The 10479-nt window shown below is 41.6% G+C and overlaps 1 non-coding gene across 1 annotated transcript; it reads left to right on the plus strand.

Annotated features, from left to right (window-relative positions):
* Positions 1 to 3354: 3354 nt before the first annotated feature.
* LOC140555026 (U1 spliceosomal RNA) lies at positions 3355 to 3518 on the plus strand. Its single transcript, XR_011979650.1, has one exon. It is a non-coding gene; the product is annotated as a U1 spliceosomal RNA (small nuclear RNA).
* Positions 3519 to 10479: the final 6961 nt, after the last annotated feature.

The following is a 10479-nucleotide window of genomic DNA, read 5'->3' on the forward strand; positions in this document are numbered from 1 at the left end:
AAAACTAATAAGTAACCTTCACAGCCTATACGGTCAAATCTTCTTTAGTTAAACAGCTAAAAAAATGTAAGAAAAAGGAACAAAAATGAATAAATACATAAATACATAAATTAATTAAGAAGCCATGTACAGCCAAACTTATATTTGCGCTTAGGCATTTTAAGGCTGTGGTCAATGTGGTGGGAAGCAGTTTGACCTGTAGACAGTGGCAGAATGCAGAATGTGTGGCAACTGTAAAAGCCAATGCTGACATGAAATCAATGAGACTTCCCACACACATTTTTCACACCCCAAATATCTGTGAAAAATTTGACATATGGTCACCATAGGCTAAGACCTTCTCTGCTCTCTGACCAATCATCTGGTTCTCTCATGTTTTCCAGATGGCCAGCTTCACTATACCAGATCTTCTCACAGAAGCTCAAGAGAGCTCAAAAGCTGTGGTAAAATCTATTTAGTTGCTAAGAACTTACTGAAATGACTGCACTGCACAAACAGCTGAAACAGAGACCCACTCTCAGAACAAAAGGAGCTATCCTCCTCAATACTTGGACCAAGATGTACCCGATGTTTGTCTATAGTTATTGCCCCATGAACAATCCTCCTCAGGAAGTCAGCTGTCCGTTTATCAACCGGATTCTTATACAAGGTCTGCCAGCAGCCTTTATGGGAGGAGTCAGTGCCAAAGAACTCAGACCACTTGAAACACGGGACTTCAGCCAGGAAATGGGCCAGGAGACCTTTATCCAGATTGAATAAAGAACTTTGATCCCAACTGAGGCAAAAGTCCTAGAAGAGGAAGTAGTGAATGATAGGAGATAAGCGGCAGTAACAGCTTATATAGAGAGATCATATGGGTGTCCTTGTCTCCACTGGGCAGTGACAGACTGGTCATTCAAAAAGATCAGATACAGACATTCACCAGCAGTGATATCAAGATCTTGGCCACAACTTGATCCAGCAGATGCTCTAACCTGATGCCAGTTCTTCCCTTCCGCCTCCTGCACCTCTTTAGGTGGCCTAGCTTGGTGTACCTCATACTATACAAAAAAAGTTTTGGGTTATAAATCAATGGCTCTTCCATCAGCCATGCCCCTACAGATGCCAGCTGTCCTGGAAATGGAAAACACCTTCCATGATTCTAACATCGACTTAAAAAACTCTAAAAACGTCCTACATTGTTTGTCAAATCCCACACCATCAGGCCATCTAAAAAAACAGTGAAAGGGCATTGCCCTAGGTGAGAAGCTGTGGGACAGCAGTCTCTGTGCAGCTTGTAGACGAAACGCCATTATCCTTGACCAAATATCCACAAGACCTTGCCCTCCCTCTTGCACTAATAGGCAACCGCTCAAATTCAATGTTGGCCTGACCGAAAGAAGACACCAACAGTCTCTGTCCTTGCCTTTTTAAAGCCAAGGCTGCAGCCGAGGTAGGCTGCATTGCTCAGCAGTAACGTCATAGAAAGCTGTTCCAAAGTAAAAGATGATATCTCAAGAGCAGAGTTCATTTAAAAATGAAAATAAAATGAAAACTTAAGAGGCTCCATGCAAGGGGCTCCAAGTTTCACTGTGCAATTGCAAGAGGAGGGACCTTTCTGGTACTGGCACCACGCTGCCTCATTAGACTGTTCCATTTGAGTCTTTGTAGGACAGTTCTAATGAGGACCAGCCCTACCTCAGCTGCAGCCTAGGCTTTGGAGCGCAGCTTGTATCTCTTACAAGTGGATGTAAGAAATTCTGTGTGAAGGAGATATTTCCAGTGATACAATTTGTTGCGTATTTTGTGGACAACATTTACCCAATTTAGCTTCTGGATGTCATCTGTTTCTAAAAAAATCCGCTCTATCAACCTGACCCTGTCCTATGGGAGCCCATAGTGCCTCACTTTTATCCCAATTGACCCCAGCAGAGAAGCCATGGCATGCCATCCAAGAGTCTCTGATGACAGTTATATATGTCAGTTTAACCAGAAAGCAACAATCCGTGAACCCGAAGTGCCTGTGAAAAAAACATCAACAAGCTTATCATCCCTGTTGAAAGTAGTTGTTCAATGGCTTGGCTGTACACCTGACCTGACAGGGGGCAGCCCTGCAACTGGTCTCCAATTCTTTAAAAGAAATAGGCAATAGCACAGCACGCTGACATGAGCCAGGCAAAAAAAAAAAAACTCTTTAGTCAATTCACAGACCATTTCATACAATCACCCCAATGCCACCCCAGAAACATTCGTCAAAATCTGCTAGTAGGCCATCAATGCCTGGGGACCATCCTGTATAGAGCCGTGGACATTCTACCATCAGGAAGGTGAAGACAGGCTATCTGCCTGTGTTGTGCCACTGAGCGTTCTAGGTTAAAGAAAAAAGCCCTTGGGGCATTCAGTGAAATGTGTCATGAAATGGGATCTCGCCAGGCCCCCCTAAAACCCTCTCATTCAGGTAAGAACCCAGCTCCTTCTTTCTCTTTTGAAGGTTCCTCCAGCATGATGAGGTCATGTTTTACTGCCAGCTCAAGCTTCAGGCGAGTCTATGTACCTCTCAAGAGCTTGAATAGTCTCCCTTTGCCTAGTGCTAGTATTGGCAGCGTAGAGCTGGCAAAACATTCTTACTCATGCTTTTCCAATCTCCCACCGCTGATGTAAGTGTTTAAAGCCACTCTTTATTTTCTTCTGCTGTCCCCAAAACACTTCCACATAAAACTGTGTCCCGCAACAGATGCACATTAAAATGCAGATAAGAAAGTGTTTGAGAAAGTCTGGAGATGCTCACAGTCATAGAAACTTAGGGGTGATCTCAGAACCCCATAGGAGAAATGAAACACTATTACCAAAATAGTTAGACACAGAAATCCAAGCTAACTGAGCAGCACTGATTCTGCTAAGACCTTTATCCATATATCCTGCCTCACCAAATGATTCTTCATTTTCCATATGTTCAGGCGGTTAAACTCTCTTTAGGTAGGCACCTTTAGGTAGGCGAGTTTAGGTAGGCACACAGAAGACTGTACATGAAGCTCCTCAGTATTTTAATCTACTGCAAAATCCACAGTACACTTCTAACCTGCCTAATAGCACTATGTCTATCATCTTTCTTAAAGTGCCACTCAATATTCTAAAAAAGACAACATGTTGTTGTCCCACATTTGGGTCATACATTTTCATGAAATGCAAATGAGAACCTTTAATCTCAACCTTATCTACTAGCTGATGGTTCTTCACTACCTCTCTAGTGTGCAAAAAATCGTGACAAAGGAGAAAAAAACCCCAAAACTTTGCACCCCTGCACTCATTAATGAGTACAAGCTGCCCTCCCACCACATAGCTCACTCGACTTCATTGAGCACATCACAGGGCATCATACTTACCTGGCAGGGGAGATAACATGATCAAGAAGGTAGTTCACCCAGGGTGAGGCTCAGCCGTTGCACTCCGGTTGTGATGACCCCTGTGAATTCTACTAATGTGGGAATCTCGACTGCATAATCTTTGGTAGTGGGGGACTGCTTTCAATCTCTCCTCTGATTATGTCTTAGTGGTTAGAGCTCTGGGCTATTGATGACAGGGTTGTGGGTTCGATACCCAGGATCGGCAAGCTGCCACTGTTGGGCAAGGCCCTTCACCCTCTCTGCTCCCTGGGCGCTGGAGTTGGCTGCCCACCGCTCTGGGTGTGTGTGTACTCACTGTCCCTACTTCACTAGTGTGTGTGTTCACTACCACAAATGAGTCAAATGCGGAGGACAAATGTCCTGAAGGCAAGTTTATTTGCTACATGCTATGACACACTAGGACACTATTTCTGTCTGTCCCTACCAGAGAGAGACGGTGTTATTTAAACCCTCCTCTGGACATTTCGTTTGATTTGCTCTTGATTAGTAAAGTGAGTTTTATTACCATGGCGAGATCCGACAAGCTCTCTAGAGGCCTTCAGGAAGAAGGTTATAAATGCAGTTATTTCTGGGAAAAGATTTAAAAAGATCTCTGAACTCTCTGTTTAGCCGTTCCACTGTCCACTAAATAATTTCCAAGTGCAACAACTGCCAACATGGCCAGGTGAGGTCATCCTAGCAAGTTCAGTCCAACAACAGACCACAGAATGTGTAAAGGGGTCTCCAAAAATCCTGAGATGTCATCATGGGATCTACAGGTAGCTCTTGCCAGAGCTGAAGACAAAGAACAGCATCCACTATCAAACAGAGACCACAAAGGTTTGCTTTTCATGGGATGAGACATCTAGGACAATGTGCTTTGGACAAATGAATCTAAATTGAATTATTTGGACACAATAACAGAGGACATGTTTTAGCGTAAACCAGACACAGCATTGACACAAGAACCTGTATCAACTGTGATGTGTGGATGTGGAAATGTCATGGCTTGGCTGTGCTTTTCTGCAGTAGGGCCTGATCCTCTGATCTTTATTGTATCAGAGGACTCTTGAGGAAAATACGAGACAAGCTGTCAAAAAACTAAAAGTGAAATCTCACACAGCTGAAAGAATTCTGCATGAAGGAGTAGGAAAAAAACTTTCTCCCAGTTGATGTTGGAGACTGGTAGATCATTATAGGAAAAGTTATTTCTGCCAAGGGTGGAAATACCAGCTATTAGTATTTCCTCACAAGAAAACTGAATTTCTATTAATAATCCATTATAAAAGACATTTCTTCAGTTGTATTGGTTTAGTTATTTTACCTTCATCTCTTAATATTGTTTAAATAAAGATCAAATGTCATTTGTTTTTAATACATTTAAACAGACCATGGTTTTCATGTGAGAGTCCTAAATTTCTTACATGACTGTAGTTATTATAAGTAGGAGTATTAATAGCAATTTTACTGTCATACACATACATTAAATATTTCCTCTACAGTGTAAGACTATATGTGAACTATATCACAACGCCCATTTTACAAGCTTATGTTATCAATGCCCCTGTTACTAGCTAGCATTAATGAAGTCTATATTAATGTGTTGACTTTAGTAGCCTTTTGATTCAGTGGTCTAATGTGTATTTCTGTAGATTATACGGTTTTTAGTGACCTTAACCAAAACATATAGCTAGCAGCTATTATTAGCTTGTTTGCTGCATGGCTGACTTGCTTTTAAAAATGTATGAATGTCCATTACTCCGCTAAAAAAGCATTAGCTGGTCAAGCGGTTAACAATACGCTGAGGCATTATGGGAAATGTAGTGTCTGAAATGATTTTGCTTGCCATGTCCTGTATTTTTTCTCAGGAATTCATAGATAAACTTTACTTTTTTCTGTGCCTCAGTAAATTGGGTCTAATGACATTCCTGGTCCTCACCACCACTGATGTTGAGAGAATTTATTCAAAGGAAGTCCATGCAGAAATGTAAGAAAAATCGTGATTTCAAAGCCTACATTCCTCTGCAGTGAGGTAAATATTTCATAGAATGGGAATAAAATCTTTAAATTGAGTTATAAAGTGATTTTGGGAGAATGGTCATACCCAGATTTCATCCTCCTCTCCATCATTATATACCCTATAAAGCTATTTCTTTCCCCTCACCTTCTCGTGATGAAAATTCACACCATGTCCGGTGCCTGATGCCACTGGCATTGGCCGACTTAACCCATCTCTACTTTAACCATGATCAAGTTCCTTCTCCTGATTAAGAAAAAATTACAGTCTTATCACAAACCTCACAGCAAACCAGTACATCTTGCACCAGAACCAGCATTTCAGTATCTCCAGAGAGACCCTCTGTGAACCAGCCTCCAAATCATCACTAAGCTCTTGAGAAGCTTAAAGTCCATTCTAAAATCTTCATGATTCAGACCATCAGAACAGAACACGTTACAGATAGAGAGAGTGTTCTTTGTGATGCTTGGTAGACCATTCAAGAATCATCTTAGTGCTAAGATGCTTTTGGGAACCCAGGCCAGATTCATCTCATGCTCAACTACTGAGGCAAGTCTGTTCCAGCCTCAGCAGTTCCCCCCTGAGGAGGCCTAGTGACCTCCCACTGAGCAGCCGCTGCTCTTGCAAGAACATTCACTTGTAAAATTAAATAACTTTTTCATCTCCTATGTGGAAGGACAAGACATTGCCCAATATTGCCACATCCAACCATCGCAAACTGCCCATGCTAGCATTAGCAATATAGGACTGAGCACAACATATAATAGTCGCACCGCAGCCTTGATTTTTGAGCCCTGGCTCGGTCACTATGTGTGAGTTGCTAAATGCATTCGTGATGCCTGTGTCACAACACACAACCATTAAGAGATTCCCAATTACAAGACTGTGTAGTGTGAAGGGTTCAATCAAACTCTGGAGGTCATGTGATGTGGACATGTAATAACAGAAAAAAATGAATATTAAATATGTTTTTATTTTAATAATTTATACAGTGGGGAAAAAAAAATTAATCAGTCACCAATTGTGCAAGTTCTCCCACTTAAAAAAAGAGAGAGGCCTGTAATTGACATCATAGGTAGACCTCAACTATGAGAGACAAAATGAGAAAACAAATTCTGAAAAACACATTGTCTGATTTTTAAAGAATTTATTTGCAAATAATGGTGGAAAATAAGTATTTGGTCACCTACAAACAAGCAAGATTTCTGGCTGTCACAGACCTGTAACTTCTTCTTTAAGAGGCTTCTCTGTCCTCCACTCATTACCTGTATTGAGTGGCCTAGCCAGTCTCCAGATCTCAACCCCATAGAAAACCATTAGATGGAGTTGAAAGTCTGTGTTGCCCGCCGACAGCCCCAAAACATCACTGCTCTAGAGGAGATCTGCATGGAGGAATGGGCCAACATACCAGCAACGGTGTGTGCCAACCTTGTGAAGACTTACAGAAAACGTTTGACCTCTGTCATTGCCAACAAAGGATATAAAACAAAGTATTGAGATGAACTTTTGTTATTGACCAAATACTTATTTTCCACCTTTTTTTTTTCAAATAAATTCTTTAAAAATCAGACAATGTGATTTTCAGATTTTTTTTTCTCATTTTGTCTCTCATAGTTGAGGTCTACCTATGATGTCAATTACAGGTCTCTCTCATCTTTTTAAGTGGGAGAACTTGCACAATTGGTGACTGACTAAATACTTTTTTCCCCACTGTACAAATACACATCTTTTCTGCTATAAACATAGAGGTAACTGTCACCTATAGCACAAACATACTCACACACACACATATCATTTGGCAGTTTTCTTACTGTTCTCTGTGTGCATGTGAATGTGTGAAAGAGAGTAGAAAGAAAGTAGAGTACAGAAAGAGGAACGGATCAGTGCTGGAAACAAACAAAGAAAAGAGAGAAGGATATAGAGACAGAGAGGAGGAATAGGATGGAGGCACAACAGGGAGAGATTGATGAAGAATTCAGGAAAGGAGAACAGGAGCAGAGAGGGAATGAATGGATGGATGAGGACGAGGGTAGAGAGAACATTGCAGGAAGTAAAGAGAGAGAGAGACAGAGAGAGAGAGAGAGAGAGAGAGGTGTTAGAGAGCAGCTGAATTAGTGGAGTGTGTCAGTGTGTAATCTCTTCCACAGTGGACTGGATCTGATTGACCATTGTTTGCTAATGCCCTCTCCCAGAAGAAGCATGATTAGTAGTGGATTATTCTGCCAGAGTGGAGCAGTGCAAATTAATAACACACTACACACACACACACACACACACACACACACACACACACACACACACACACACACACACACACACTGTTACACACTCCAACTTTGATCACATTGCTATTTATTACTCCCACCACACTGGTGGCATCTAGTTTACACACCAATAGAACTGTCTAATTACAACTTATGACACAGATATACTATATGGACAAAAGTATTGGGACACCTGCTCATTCATTGTTTCTTTTGAAATGAAGGGTATTACAAATCATCCTGCTTTTCGGAATCAGAGCAACTGTCTCTACTGTCCAGGGAAGAAGGCTTTCAACTAGATTTTGGAGGAGCATTGCTGTGAGGATTTGGTTGCATTTAGTGACAAGAGTGTTAGTTAGGTCAGGATGTTGGATGATCACCACCCCACCTAATTCCCAACTCCCTAACTCATCCCAAAAGTACTAAATGGAGCACCAAGCACCATTCCAGAGAACACAGTTCCACTGCTCCACAGCTGCATGGTGTTAATAGGCTCATGTTTATCATTGTCTATTGGCAGTGCTTCTTTACAGGGACTAGACAAGCTGTGCATGTGTGTGTGTGTGCATTTGCACATATGTGTTAGTAATGGGTGCAACTTAAAGTAGCTGAGTGTATTCATTAGAAGGGGTGTCTACATAAATTTGTATATGGCCTGTATGTATTGCCATAATTGTGCGGTGCAGTTGTAGCACACTCTGTGTTGATGTATTGCATCTACTTGCATCTGCGGTGGTTTTATGACCTCCGATGTATCAGCATGCCAGGAAAATCAATAAAATACTAAAATACCCCCCTTGCACTTCTATGAGGAATGATGCCATTTGAACCAAAGGGGTCTATATTTGCTATATATTTGCTATGCGGCAACACTATTTCTTAAAGCCTTGGCCATGAAGAGAGAAAGAAAGCTGGGAAAGTCTTTCTTTCCCTACTCTTACTTCTTTCAGTTAGCTGCTCTGAGGTTAGGCTGAAGGACCTTTCCGCAGTGTTCAATAGCAATGGCATTATCAAAAGGTCAATACGATTAACAGAAGTCTGAATGGAGATTCGATTGCACAGAGATCAAAGCAAATAAGAATTTGATAAAGGCCTGCTGGAGCCGCGCAGTGGGACACGGAAGGGTTCAGGCCAAGATCTTTCCGCGGGGCACTTTAACAATTAGCCTGAACCAGCTCTACTAGAACAGGAGCACATGGACAGAGCAAGATCTTGCTTGTCTGATTCATACGGCTGTCAAAAAGTATTTACTTATGGTCAGATTATGACCCAATGTAACCTCAGACTGTTGCCAGTGTACAGAGGAGTCATGTACCCAATTTCCGTGAGGGGACACAGTTTCACAACTTCACTTTATGTACAGAATCACCTCCGCAAATGTACTTGTAGGCTAAGAAAGGGTAGGGGAATTTAGACCAGATAAAGGTTGCAGTGCTGTAATACGGTTGGCTGACAAAATGAAGATGAATGTGTGAAACTGAGAAAAGTTTCTTGTGCAGTCTGCAGTTACAGCTCAAATAGTTTTATAACAGTCTTCATTTATTGCTTTTTCCAAGAGAGGCCCGGCCAAGAGGCATTGCATCTTCAAAAGAGAAAACATACCTAGACCAATCCTGAAAAGCTGTAAAGAGGACTAGTGTTGTAGCACTCCAGATGTTTTTGTCTTAGTCTTGTTTTTGGTCTCAAAAATAATTTGTACTTTTCTTGTTCCTTGAACTTAATTGTATTTGTCGTGATTGGACTTGTACTCGAAATCGGTAGTACTTTTAGACTTACTTTAATGGGGCAGTGGTGGCTCAGCGGTTAGAGCTCCGGGATATCGATAACAGGGTTGTGGGTTCGATTCCCGGGCTCGGCAAGCTGCCACTGTTGGGCCCTTGAGCAAGGCCCTTTACCCTCTCTGCTCCCCGGGCGCTGGAGTTGGCTGCCCACCGCTCTGGGTGTGTGTGTGTACTCACTGCCCCTAACACATGTGTGTGTGTGAGTGTGTGTTCACTACCAGATGGGTTAAATGCGGAGGACACATTTCGCTGTACAGTCCACACTGTACAGTGACAAATACGTGCACCTTTACCTTTACTTGATCTCAGTCTTGTCTTGATCTTAGACATGGATGTCTTTTAGTCAAGATTATGATTTAGTAAGATCATAATCTGCAGTTATTATGGGGTTTGTTTTGTTTTTTTACTTAAATTTGTTTATTTATAATTGTTTTGTAAGAAAGATGCCTGGACAAGAGGCATTGCATCTTCAAATGAAAGTACATTCAAGTGAAAAGCTGTGAAGAGGACTAGTGCTGTAGCACTCCAGACGTTTTTGTCTTGGTCTTTTTTTTGTCTCAAAAGTGTTTGTACTTAAACTTAGTAGTACTTGGACTAATTTTAGACTTGACATCACTTGATCTCAGTGCTACAGCACTCCAGATGTTTTTGTCTTGAACTTGTTTTTGGTCTTTACAATTTACAAATTTATACTTAAACTTTTCTTGTTCCTTGAACTTAATTGTATTTGTCTTTATTGGACTTGTACTTGGAATCGGTAGCTTGTCTTGATCTCAGACATGGATGTCTCTCTCTTTTTTTCTTTGTTTTAACTTGTTTTAACTATTTTTATTTTATAAGAGAGAGGCCTGGACAAGAGGCATTGCATCTTCAAATGAGAATACATGTCAGCCCCTTGGTATCACGCCCTCCCCCGGGGCGATTCAGAGCTGCCACCCACAGGCCCAAATAAGGACTTCCCCCTCGTTTTCGTTTATGTGTTTGGTTCAGTGTATCAATTCATGTTTGTTTGGTTCATGTGTTTCACCTGGGACTGGGGGTACTTAAGTAGCCTC

This window comes from Salminus brasiliensis, chromosome 4 (genome assembly GCF_030463535.1).
Source record: "Salminus brasiliensis chromosome 4, fSalBra1.hap2, whole genome shotgun sequence".
NCBI lineage: Eukaryota > Metazoa > Chordata > Actinopteri > Characiformes > Bryconidae > Salminus > Salminus brasiliensis.